Genomic DNA, 12,180 nt, shown 5'->3' on the forward strand with positions numbered 1-12,180 from the left:
TGGTAAGAAGAAGCTTCCTGTGTACTGCTCCCTGGCCCAGGTGACTGACCTGGCAGGATTGTCTTCCATAGCTTGATTCCCAAAGCACAATGGCCTGTCACGAGCTGTCCCCTTGGAGTGCTTTGAACTAAAGGAAACAGCACATAAAACCCATAATCCCCCAACTTTCACAATGGGATGGAAATTGATGAATCTGTGGAAGTGTGCTCTGTCCAAGTGTGCTTGTGACAGAGCTCGTGGGTAACAACTTTGCAAGGTGCTCCCTGAGACCTGCAAACTCGGTGCCCTGATTTACTCCTCACTTCTGGAGTGCCTTCCTGCTTTGGCCCAGCATACAGGAGGCACAAAGCTCTGGCTCTGATTGTCTGCCTTCCTTGGGACATGGGCAAGAGCCACATCACCCACTATAGCTCCTGGCTGCCTGCATAGTCCAGCTGCTTTAGAGAGGCTTTGTCCAAATTTCCAGAGGAAAGCCTCTTAGAGGTGCTCTGCCAGCACAAAGCTATCAGTGGGGCATTGCTGCAGCACACGCACGTGTGTTGTGTTTGAACACTGTGCCGTGGTGACACTGAGTGCAGACTTTGCTCTCGGAGGTTTTGTTTTCTCATGAGTGGCTGACCCTTGCACTGTGGTGTTTCTCCCTCACAGCTGCCCCAGAGCCCTGCAGAGCGAGCAGCGGGTGACGCGCAGAGCGCTCGGAGCACGGGCATGGCAGGTCACCGTGGGACAATGGGGCTTCTTCCTGTTGTCCTCCTTTTCCTCCAGATGAGGCAGACAGGTAGAGTGCTTGCTTCACCTTGGCTTTGTGCTGCTTTGCCTAAACCATGCAGGTAGCTGTCAATAATTTTGCTTTGCGGGGCAAGGGAAATGAGTGAACACCAGGTGGCTTTGCTGTCTCACCAACCTTGCTCCACTTTGCCAGCTGCAGTGTAATGATACCCAGGGCTGAGGCACATGGGGAATTAATTCCATTTTGGAGTGACAATTGTGTCAGTGTAAATTATGGGTTCTGTATGTTGATATGCAGTGCTTTCAAAGGCTCAGCACAATTAATGAGCTATTCTTCACGTTCTCAAGAAATATGATAATTAAATAATCTTTGCTAATTAATGATAAGCTACTGAGGGCCATAACAAACCCCACAATTTTTAACAGTGTAGATGGGAATGAGATCCCTACCCCAGGACCCACTGTAGTTTTTTACATCTCCACCAAGCCATCACCATCATGATCAATCATCCCACCTCCCCTTTAGGTTGGACCCTGAGATCTTCTCTACAGAGTAAATGTATGAATCACATTGTGGACATGATGTGTGCCTTATGTTTCAATTTTGCTGTTGTCTCTGACTGGAGACAACTGAACAAACACCTGAGTCATCACCATTACAAGAGCTATGAGTTAGAGGTCGATTTTGACATCCCAGAGATGAGATGGGAGAGGTACTTAGTGAGACACAGGGTGCCCTGAGAGTCTTTAGAATGTTTCAAGGATGATCTTGTATAAACATGTCAAAAGCAATTGAGTGCACTTACGTGCATTTAATGTTAAAATACAGACTAGAAATTGCTGACAAAACAAAGATGGAAGGTAGCTTCTATAAAATTAAGTGTAAAAATGACAGAACTCATTAATGAAGTAAAGAAAAAGAACAATGAATACGTGAATAAAATTAATGTATTTTTAAAAGAAAGCTACTTCTAAAATCCCCACAAACCCCCAAAGTTTTTAAGGCATATGTCAAAGCTGTCCCAAGGTCAGGAAAGTACAGGACAATTGATTAAAACGGTGAGATCTTTTGTGACCTGACCTCCAAAAACAAGTGTTAAAGTGCCTAGCTCTGTATAAAAGAATTGTAAACGTCCTGACATAAAACCAGAAAAGCTGAGAAGTAAATATAACAAGGTACATGTGATATAAAATCAAGAGCTGATCTAAGTATTTGAATAATGGAAGAAAGAACATGAGTGTTAGTCTGTGCCCAATGGAGAAGAAAGTCTTTCTTCCTTAAATTACCAAATAACTTGCACCCAACAAGGGGGAAAGAAACTGCTGAACTGCACTATTCAGGAAAATAATCACATCAAATTTCTCCAAAGGAAAACTCACATCACTTTTCCCCAAAGACAGGATGATAGGCTGTGTGGCTGCAAAAGATGGAGTAAACCTCTGGTCTCTCCTTCAAGGGAGGCTTCTAACATAATTTTATCTGACACTTTTATTGCAACAGAAAGAGAAACAGCTGTAAGTTTGGTGCCAATCTGGTCAAGACACTGTGCTACTTGATTGAAAGATTATATGGAGTGCAAATCTCCACACCTCTGAAGACCTCTGGCACTGGTATTTTCCACAGTAACGTGCAAGACAAAAGAGAGTTTTCTCACTGCTTTTTTACCTCATTCCAGACTGGAAGGACTACCATAAGTTGAGATGAGCATTCAGGCAGTCTTGGGAAACTGAAACACCAGTCCAACGTAAATAGAAGGCAATTATGTAAACACAAAACCAAAATTTCACCTTTGGTCCCACAACATGCAACCACAGAGATTTGTGAAATACGGACTAAAAGCAAGACTTCTTTGTTTTCATGAGGATGAACAGCTAGGACAGGAAGTAATGGGATCCCACCACTCTAAGGGCTACTCAGATTAGACATTAGAAAACACTTTTTAGACATTTTAAGGCTAATTAAGGAGTGCATTAAGCTGTGTGGGTGAGCTGTGGAATCTCATTAGGAATCTGCAGGAGCAGGTTAGACAACATCTTTAGGAGCAGTTTACTTGCTCTTGCACTGTTAGAGCCAGGAAGAGCTCTCTCACTCTGCCTGCGATCTTGCAGTACCAGGACTGAGCTAAGGTAGCACGAGCCATATACAGATGGAAAAGGAATATTGCAAGGATATAGCAAGAGCCCAGTACCTCATTTGTTACTGATGCTTTAGTTGTTGATGTTTTTTGCCTCTTACCCACACCCATGTTCATCTTTGCCTTAGTACAATAGCTGTTCTGGCAAGTACAGATTACTCCTTGAATTGCCCTCTGAAAGCTGTTAGTTACAGCTGGGAAACACAGCATAAGATGTGGAATAATAGTGCTCTACCTAATGTTGACAGCTTACCAATTTTTAAATAATGAAACAACTATTGTTATTACAAAGGCCTTTTGCAGGAATTGTACTGTATTTCCTAAAGTGGTGGGGTGTTTGACTAATGCTTGCAAGCCAGCTTTTATAAGCTGCTTGTGCTTTTAGGAAGTCACCACAAACCTGTAACCTGCCTATACATTTGTCTCCTTTGCAGTCATACCAAGTGATGCAAGGTCAACTTGAGAACTGGGAGCAATTCTGAAAAACTGAAGATGGAAGAATCATAAGTCCCTGTGCTGCTGGCTATGCCCTGGGTGGTTCTGTAGGTACAAAGTACATTTATAGTTCATTCTATGGGACACATCACATCTGTACCACATTTAGGAAGTGCTGCTGTGTTGCAGTGCTGTCGCAGACATCTTTCATGAAAAATCCTTTCTTAGGATTTTTCCTTGTGAGAAGCTGCAGTTTCAGCAACCAAACAATGGTTATCTGCTGCTGCAGAATGCAACAGGTAGACCTGTGATTGGTCTCCTGTGGATGTTTGGATTTACTGACCACTCATGGCAGAGCTGGCTCTTGCTCTCTGTCTGAGACACAGATCTTTGTTATTCATTCTTTTCTATTCTTAGCTTAGCTAGCTTCTGAAGAAACCTTTTCCTTTCTATTTCTTTTTAGTGTAGTCTTAATGTAACATATATCATAAAATAATAAATCAAGCCTTCTGATCATGGAGTCAACATTCTCGTCTCTTCTTCATCCTGAAAACCCTTGTGACCACGGTCACACAGTGCCACTGTAGCATGAAGAATAATGTTAATTGTTCAGGCCTTTCACGTGACTTGAGCTGTTGATAACAAATTTTGTAAGACCTTAGCCAGAGGACATAGTTTAAGTAACATCAAATTATGCAGCTGTGAGGGATGTATGGCAGCAAAAATAGCTCAAGAAAGTATTCTGTGCAATTGGGTGTGTTCTCTCAGGGGACTGCAAAATCCATATCCCAACAGGGGAAAAACCATATCAGAAACTGGTGATTACAGCAGGGCTCAGATTCCTCTTCTCCCAAAGACTGAAACAGGCCTTCCATGCTATGGAGGATTTTGTTAGAAAGTAACAGGTTAGACTTTTGTTTGATAAAAGTTGGTGTCTAGTTTCAAGGCCTCTGGGACATGCTAAACACCTACAGATCCAATAGGCAGAAATCCAAGAAATTACTCCCTTTACAGTACACTGTTCACAAAGACTCATTATCATTTCAGTAGTAGTAACATAATGTGACTGAGTTATATTTCACTTGTTTCTCCTCAAATACCTACCCCATCTGAAGCCCAACCTGTTCCATCTGAAAGAAATACAATCTGCCTTTCTCTTTTCTTCTAACAACAGGTTTTCTGCAGTTTTCGTGTGGCAACCTAAATAGATTAATAACTACTGACACTGAATTTAATTCCATCATTTTTGCCTTCATTCAAATTGAACATTAACAATTACTAGTCTTAGTCTATTTTTCTGTCTGATATAATACCCTTTGTAATTTAAAGCTGCATTACTATCATGAGCCAAATTACTATTATGATTTCAAGCATAGAATACTTGACTCTATTTTCCAATAAAAAATATTTATTAACAGCAGGTACATAACAATTATACTAATAATGGAAGATGTTTAACTTTCAAATACTTTGAAATGCTGAACCCTCTTGCCTACTTGCTCAAAATGGGTAAATTTTAAAAGAAATGAAAATCAACTTCATTTTTCAGACATTCCAATCTTTTTGCATGTGCAAAGCTTCTGTTAATATCTTGAAAAATCTAGCAGAGCCAAACCTGACAAGGACACCTGCATATCTAATTAGATTGTAAAATGCTGCTGTCAAGGAGTTTCCCTTCAAATGAATGTTAAGCAAGTTTTCTCTTGTTTTCATGAAGGGTTGATTCCCTGAAAGTGACCTGTTTCCCTGCAAACCATTTTCCTCCACTGTAGGTATCTATCTGTAACTCTAAAGTCTGCTTTTGACGAAATACCAGTGTTCCAGCCGGTTTGAATAATTGTATGAAAACCAACTCAAGATGCAATGGAAACTAGCTGTACTTTCCTGACCATAAAACTATTCCTTATACCAGGAGCTCTGTCAAACAAGCTCTGCTGAGTGGCACTTCAGGGACAGAAATTGCTTCCCACAGCAGCTGCCTGCTCTACAGGGTTCCTTGCATGTCACTCAGCTCGGTACCTCAGGGACAGCGCAGGCACCATCCCCTGCAGAGATGGAGGACCATAGTCCTCAATTTCTGATATATTGGCTCAAATCAGGTGTTTCTGAGCTCAAATGGAGGCTGGTAACACCAGCTGAGCATGCACAGACTGTGTTCAGTGTTATGGACAGGGGCTCTTTGCTCTCAGCATGCAACACATGCTTCGGAGTCCCAGTACCACCACACAAGAAGCATTTTGATTATGCCATTGCAGTCCAGTTCCCACAAGGCTCAGAAATCATGAACTAGATGGCTGAAAGTCACAGGAATCACAGCAAACCCAAGATGCCCATCCTGAAAATGAGGAATCCACTGAGGCCTTGAGCAGGGAGTTGGAGGCCACCAGGGAGGCTGGCCTTCACCCAGCACGTCCCCATGGCACGCAAGGGGCCTGGACTGGCAGCTGTTTTCTCCTCATTGTGCTCATCCAGCCGTGGGCCCAAGAGGGCCAGGCTTCCCTGGTGTCAGAATTTTGAGTGGGTTATTCCACTCTCCTGAGTACTGTGCTTCTGCCCTGAATGATCTCGTGTCTCCATTTCAGTATCAAGCAAGTGCTGAGAGGGGCAGCCCAGGGCAGAAGTGGTTGCAGGTATGACATTGTTGGTAAGGGCTCCTCATTGTGCCCTTTGCTACAAAAATAAGAAACTGTCCTGTTGCCATTACATTGCAAGGGTTTCATACCTCCTTGATAGTTCTTGTAGGCAGCTCCCCTAAGCACTGACTCTTCCTTCTTCTCACAGTAGCCAATCCACTCTTTTATAGCACTCTTCTTCTTACTGACTACAGCTATGGCCTGTTAAAGCCAGGCCTGCTCCTAATCTTTAATAATTAACCCAGCTGCAACTCTTTAGGGGTAAGATTACTTTCTATACTACCTTTATTTACTTATATTCTGTCCCCCTCCACTGTCCCATGTTTTATTCCCCATATGTGAGACACAGAATTCTAGCAGAGTTTTTCTTACCTTCTTGTTCCTCACTGCCTCATTTTATCCCTTGACTAACAGTGAAATACATGGCTGAATTTATAGAATAGACAGTTTCTTTAAGCTTGGCTTGACCTAGTGTATTTTGTATATGTTAGAAGCCAAATATAAACTAGGGAGGGATGTGGGCAGGTAAGGCTGAGCTGATGTAGTTAAATTGGTGTAATATTACAACTTTATGCAATTTCCTGTGTTGGCCAAACACTGAAGAATTCCAGATGCCTCATTCAGATATTAGCAATGACTGTTTCAACAGCATGTAGATATTATTCTGGGACTGTTCCATACTTGAAACCTCAAATATAATGTTTATTATTGTTGTTTATTAAAAAGTAGTTTATCACAAATCCTAGGCACTGAAAAATGGTGCTCTGAGTCATAAAATTTGTACTCAGCCTACCAGAGTAAAGCAAGAATTGTAATTGCCTTAACTCCAATTGCCTGACCATTTAATTCCCAAAGAGTCTTCACACAAATTGAGGAAGACCAAATATATATGTGGATTTGTAGATTTTTGTATACAGAATGTTGAAGTTTTAAAAGACAATAAGTATCTATTTTCTGTTTAAGTCTGAATATATTGCTCAACAAATGAGGCAAAATTCTTCTGTGTTGAGGCTTGTCTATCATGAGTGCCACAGGAGTACTGTAATGAAGCCCAAAACGTTTTATCAAAGTTTTCATTGAAAGCATTATTCTGATTGAAAAGTTCTGATTTTCTACTTGCTTGGCATTTTGCCAGCCCTCTAAAACCTCTCCAAAATGGGTATGATTTGCTACAGCTTCAGGATTCAGCACTGGTCCATTTTATTTGTATACAGTACATTACCTATATAGAGTGCAAGGAACTTTGGTCCCTTCTATTATTGATTTGCCTTAGACTTGTTGGTATTGTCTTATTAGCAACTGTTTTCATTATCTGACACAGGGATGGCAGACAAGGAAAGGTAAGAGCCAATGCACAGAGTGGAAAAAATGTATGGCCATGCTGAATTGGATACAGAAACTTTTAGCAGCAACAGCAGCAGCACAGTCTTTCTCAAATTGGAGAAACTTGTCACATTTTCTGAGGATGTTGTCCCAGAAGATTTTGCTAGATATATTCTTGTGGAAGAGGTTTTAGAGTGACTTCTGTGAGCTAGAGAGAAGTTTGATATGAGGATCCATGTCTACCCCTGAAAGAATTTTCTACGAAGGCCATTGACATAAAAACCAAGAAAGAAAGAAGGATAAATAAGAGAAACCTGCAACTGCCTGCTCCAATAAGCACTTTGTTTGTCTTTCCGGACCAATGAGTAAAGTGTAAACTTATGAATCTTGTAAGAATGTATAAAAAGCATGCGTGCTATAATAAAACTGGGTTTGAAACCTTTTGAAAATGGAATGTTGCTTTGTATTGTGACTGTCTCAACAACGACATATTCTGATAAATTAACTGGAATTTTCAGTGTCTTTGAGAACATGTATACAGAAAAAAACCCTAGCTCACTCATGTATCCAGAAGAGTCTAATTAACTGTGCATGCCACCAAATGAAATGAGTTGTTACTGAAGTTCCTTGAATTGGAAAGGCTTGCTTGCTGTCACCAAAACCACTGCTGTTCTGATAGCTTCTCACTTTCTTCCTGAGATACTTTCTTCAACAGCACTATTGATGTATTGATAGCATAGGTTTTGGCTATCATAAAGTGAATGCATTGCATACCCCAGAAATTACAAAATTGTTATATGTTATTATTTATATGAAGTATTATTTAAATCATTCACAACTGAAAAAAATTTAAATCTGCAAGGGTAAGTAATATTTCAAGACTAATAAAAGCCTAACTCTCTTATCATCTGAACCTGACATCCTCTGTCTGCCTTATTTCAATTCAGAGAAAAAATTGTTTTGCAGCCAGTTTAGTGGTATGTAAAATTGTGAAGTGGATATTGAGATATTTGAGCCCCTACAAAAAAAGTACTCTATGTTCTACTCTAAAGGTGTGTCAGTATGTATTTTGGAAGAGATAAGAAAGATGTTACAAATGGGATTGTGGCATAAAATATACAATATTTTTCTCATTCCCTACCTTCACCATATGCAGTTTTCAAGTGTGAAAGTCACCATTTGGGGATGGTTTTTATAATGGAATTTATTGATCAGTTTGAAAGGAATAGAGCAGTCAACTTTGTTCTGCAATGATCACTGTCTGGTTTCCCTATAAAAACTCAAAAAACCCACTCTGGAGTCTGTCCTATTTGTATTATTTGCCTGCCACTTTTCTCTGACACATCCTGAACTTCAGGCTGCTAAATGAACTGGATTCAGGAGTGACAGTGCATTGTAGATCGTGGTGTTTAAGCCATGGATGGAAGCTCAGCCCCTGATGTCTGCATATGTCACTCCCTGACATCACTGCTCCAAAGGATACACCCCTGTTTGAATTCCCACAGCACCTCCTTTGAAACCTCTGATTATAGCTCAGCCCTACACTATGGAGAGGGCCAGGTTGGGATGTGTCCCAGGGACTACAGGGAGGCCAAAACACAGGGCTGCCACTTGCTGACCCATTCCCCCATTGCCATCCATCTCTCCTCCCACCCAGCCCCTCCATGGCCACTTGTCCCAGTTCTGCAGCCCTCCTGGTTTATTCATAACCAGTTGCAGAGGGCACAGACACCTCTGATGGGCTTTGATTGCTGTCCTTAGCTCCACATGCATTCATGAGGAATAAGTCATCTGAGCTTCTCCTTCCTCACCTCCCAGTTTGCATTGCCAGGCATGAAACACCATCATCAACCTCCTCAGATATTCAGTACCAGATAAGAACAAATTCTGTCTGCAGGGACACTTACCAGAGCTGCTTAATTGTACAGAGAACTGCAATCCTCACTCAAGACATACAGCCAGGCACACATCATCAGTGCTCTGCCTCAGTGCTCTTTGGGTCTGCACAGACTGGACAGTTTTAACTCAAGTCATCCTGAAGATGCACTTTGAAACTTGAATGAGCTTTTTTTGCCATCCTATTTCAATATAGATGGAGTTTTTTTCCTGTCATAAATGCAGAAGTCAATCTCCAAAAGCAGTCCAGCAACGTGACAGTTGCACAAGTCCACAGAATCTGTGTCTTCCAAGGCTTGGAAGTCAGGTTGATGGCAAAAGCCAGTTCCACACCCAGTTACAGATGTCTGGGCTGTGAGTGGAAGATGTTGGGTGCAGTCTTTGCACTGGTGCTGCTGAGGTCATGTTAAGACTTCCCTCCAGCTGAATCTGTTGCAGAAGGAGTGACTGGTTGGTTAAAGGAACAATTTGAATTATAGCATCTGGATACAGCTGCAGGGCTGCCACCTCATGTCCTCAGTGGAGAAAGTCAGGCAGAAAGACAGAGGAACAGGAAACTGCATTAAAAAGTCTGAACTCTGGGTAAAGTCCAAGCGCTTTCTTATCTCTTCATTGTCCACTTCTGACTGCATCAGTGTTCCAGGAGTTTGCCTGAAAAATCTGCTGTTTAGGTTCCTCTGAGAGCCGTCCTTAATAATTTTTATCCTGAACTCCAGGTTACACCAGTGGGGAGATGTTACCAGATGAAACTGGAGGAAAAAAAATTCTTCATCCAAATGTCACAGATTCCAAAGTGATTTTGCTTCATTTTTCACAAGGGATGAGGGGATATTCCTCATCTCAGAGCAAAATTCACCATCGTACCAACCATTCTTATCCATCACTGAAACTGTAACCAAGAGCTGAAGTGCAGTGATGCTGTCTGTGCATGTGCTCTGTCATCTTCTGGTTCTTCCATAGACAGTTTTTTTTGGCTGGAATTTTGGTAGGGAAAATAATTTTAATATATAAGTTGAGAGAAAAGGTAAAGAAACATGAAGGTAGAAGTAAAGAAATAATGTATTTTAATAAATTAAATATTAACAAAAATAGCTATTTTTAACAATATGTGCACAGAAAATGTCAGAGCTTGCACCTACAGAGATCATAGAATCACCGAAGGGCTTTGGGTAGAGGGGATCTTCAAAGACCACCTCAGACAACACTGCCTGCCATGGTAGGGACACCTTCCACTAGACCAGGTGCTGAAAGCCCCATCCAGCCTGGCCTTGAATACTTCAGGGGATGGAGCAAATGTCAGAGGAGTTCCAAGGTGCCTTTTGTTTTCACTGCCAGGCCATCAGGACACTTGCACATCCTTGAGGGTAGGCTGACAGTCTTGTTATGAGTGCAGCAGCCAAAGGAGAAAATCAGAGCTCCCTGAGGTTACATTCCTTCCCCTGTTTGCTCCTCCAAGGTTTCCTGCAATCTGGAACCAAACCACAAAGAGAGTGCTGATGTTCTTTTGAAACAGCCTCCTCATTTAGAAATGCTGATGCACTTCGGATTTGGCAAGAAAACCTTTTTTTTTTCCTGCAGGTGGTGAACAGACTTGGCTGATCTCAATCCAGGTGTTCAGCTGAAATCAGTACCCATTTTAACTGCACTAAGCAGCTCACTAGCTGAGGTATGCATTTCCAAAAAAGCATCTGATGGGTTACTCAGGACAGCTGCCCTTGGCACATCATACTACAGCAGGGCTGATGGCCAGCCCATAGCAGGAGATAGCATTGACATGTCCCCATCCCTGCCCCATCCCTGCCCCATCCCTGCCCCATCCCTGCCCTATCCCTGCCACATCCTTGCCCCATCCCTGCCCCATCACTGTCTGGGCAGCAGGTCTCCAAACCCACTTCCCCTGGGTTGCTGCATTGGGAAAGGAACAACTTCCATGTGAATCAGCTGCTGACCAGGACTAACTCCCTGAGCTGCTCCATCCTGAGCAACTGCTAACTTGGTATCTGACACTGCCTGCAGGCTTCATCCTGGAATGAGCAGCCCTTCAAGAGGAAGGCAACCCCTAAGCAGGGCTGCAGGAAACAGGGTGCAGGACTCCATAATGAAACACGTCACCATATGCTCGCTGTGGTAACTAAAGGAAGGGAAAAAGAAATCCCAGTAACTCTTTATAAAGATACACATGAGGAAATGACTGCCCTTTTAACCCCCCCTTTTTATGAAGTTTTCCAAAGTAATATGAAAGTTAAAATGTAAACCTGTTGCATTGATGTCAATACAGAAAAAGCAAGATCAGTGCCATGCATAACTGAGTACACTGTGTCCCATTCCCAAGGACACAGCTGCTCAGTCAAGGGATATCTTTTGTAAAAAAGATCCCACAGCAAGAGGAAAAATGACCATGTAAACTAAGATCTTGTGAGAATACAGCTTCTGAAGCTCTGAGTTATTAATATTAAACCAATTTGAATGACAAACTTATACCTACAAGAGTTCCTTAGTTGACATAGGTTTAGGTTTGTGAAATGTAAATGGTTTCTTTAAATAAGTAAATAAATAAATCTGCGGATCCACATTTTTGTGCTGGGTTCTGTGAAGTCCTGTGCTGACATCAAGTGGTGACATATTTTTCATGCCAAAGGGAGCCAGACTGGCTGTGTTGTGTTTGCATGGGATGATTTTCATTGTCACAAGAAGGTAAAGGCAAGTGGTCCCAGGCCACTGGGGGACTACAGCAGCAGCCTCTGGCAGGTGCTCCCGTGGGGATGGACAGCCAGAGGGGTGTGGAAAAGCAACACAGCCCCTGCAAAGCAAGGCATGGGAGGTGAGGTGAGCCTCCACAGTGGTAGACACAGGAGGTGCTGTCTGACACCCCCCAAATGTGACCACTGGCAGCAGCTCCCCCTTTGCTAGCCAACAAAGCTCTGGCTGGGAGGTACAGTGGGGCTTGGTGGCCTCAGGGGACTGGGGAGAGCATGGAGAGGTCATTTACTGAGGAAAGATGGACACACAATTAACCAGAGGATGGGAGG

The sequence above is a fragment of the Agelaius phoeniceus genome, chromosome 2 (assembly GCF_051311805.1).
Source record: "Agelaius phoeniceus isolate bAgePho1 chromosome 2, bAgePho1.hap1, whole genome shotgun sequence".
NCBI lineage: Eukaryota > Metazoa > Chordata > Aves > Passeriformes > Icteridae > Agelaius > Agelaius phoeniceus.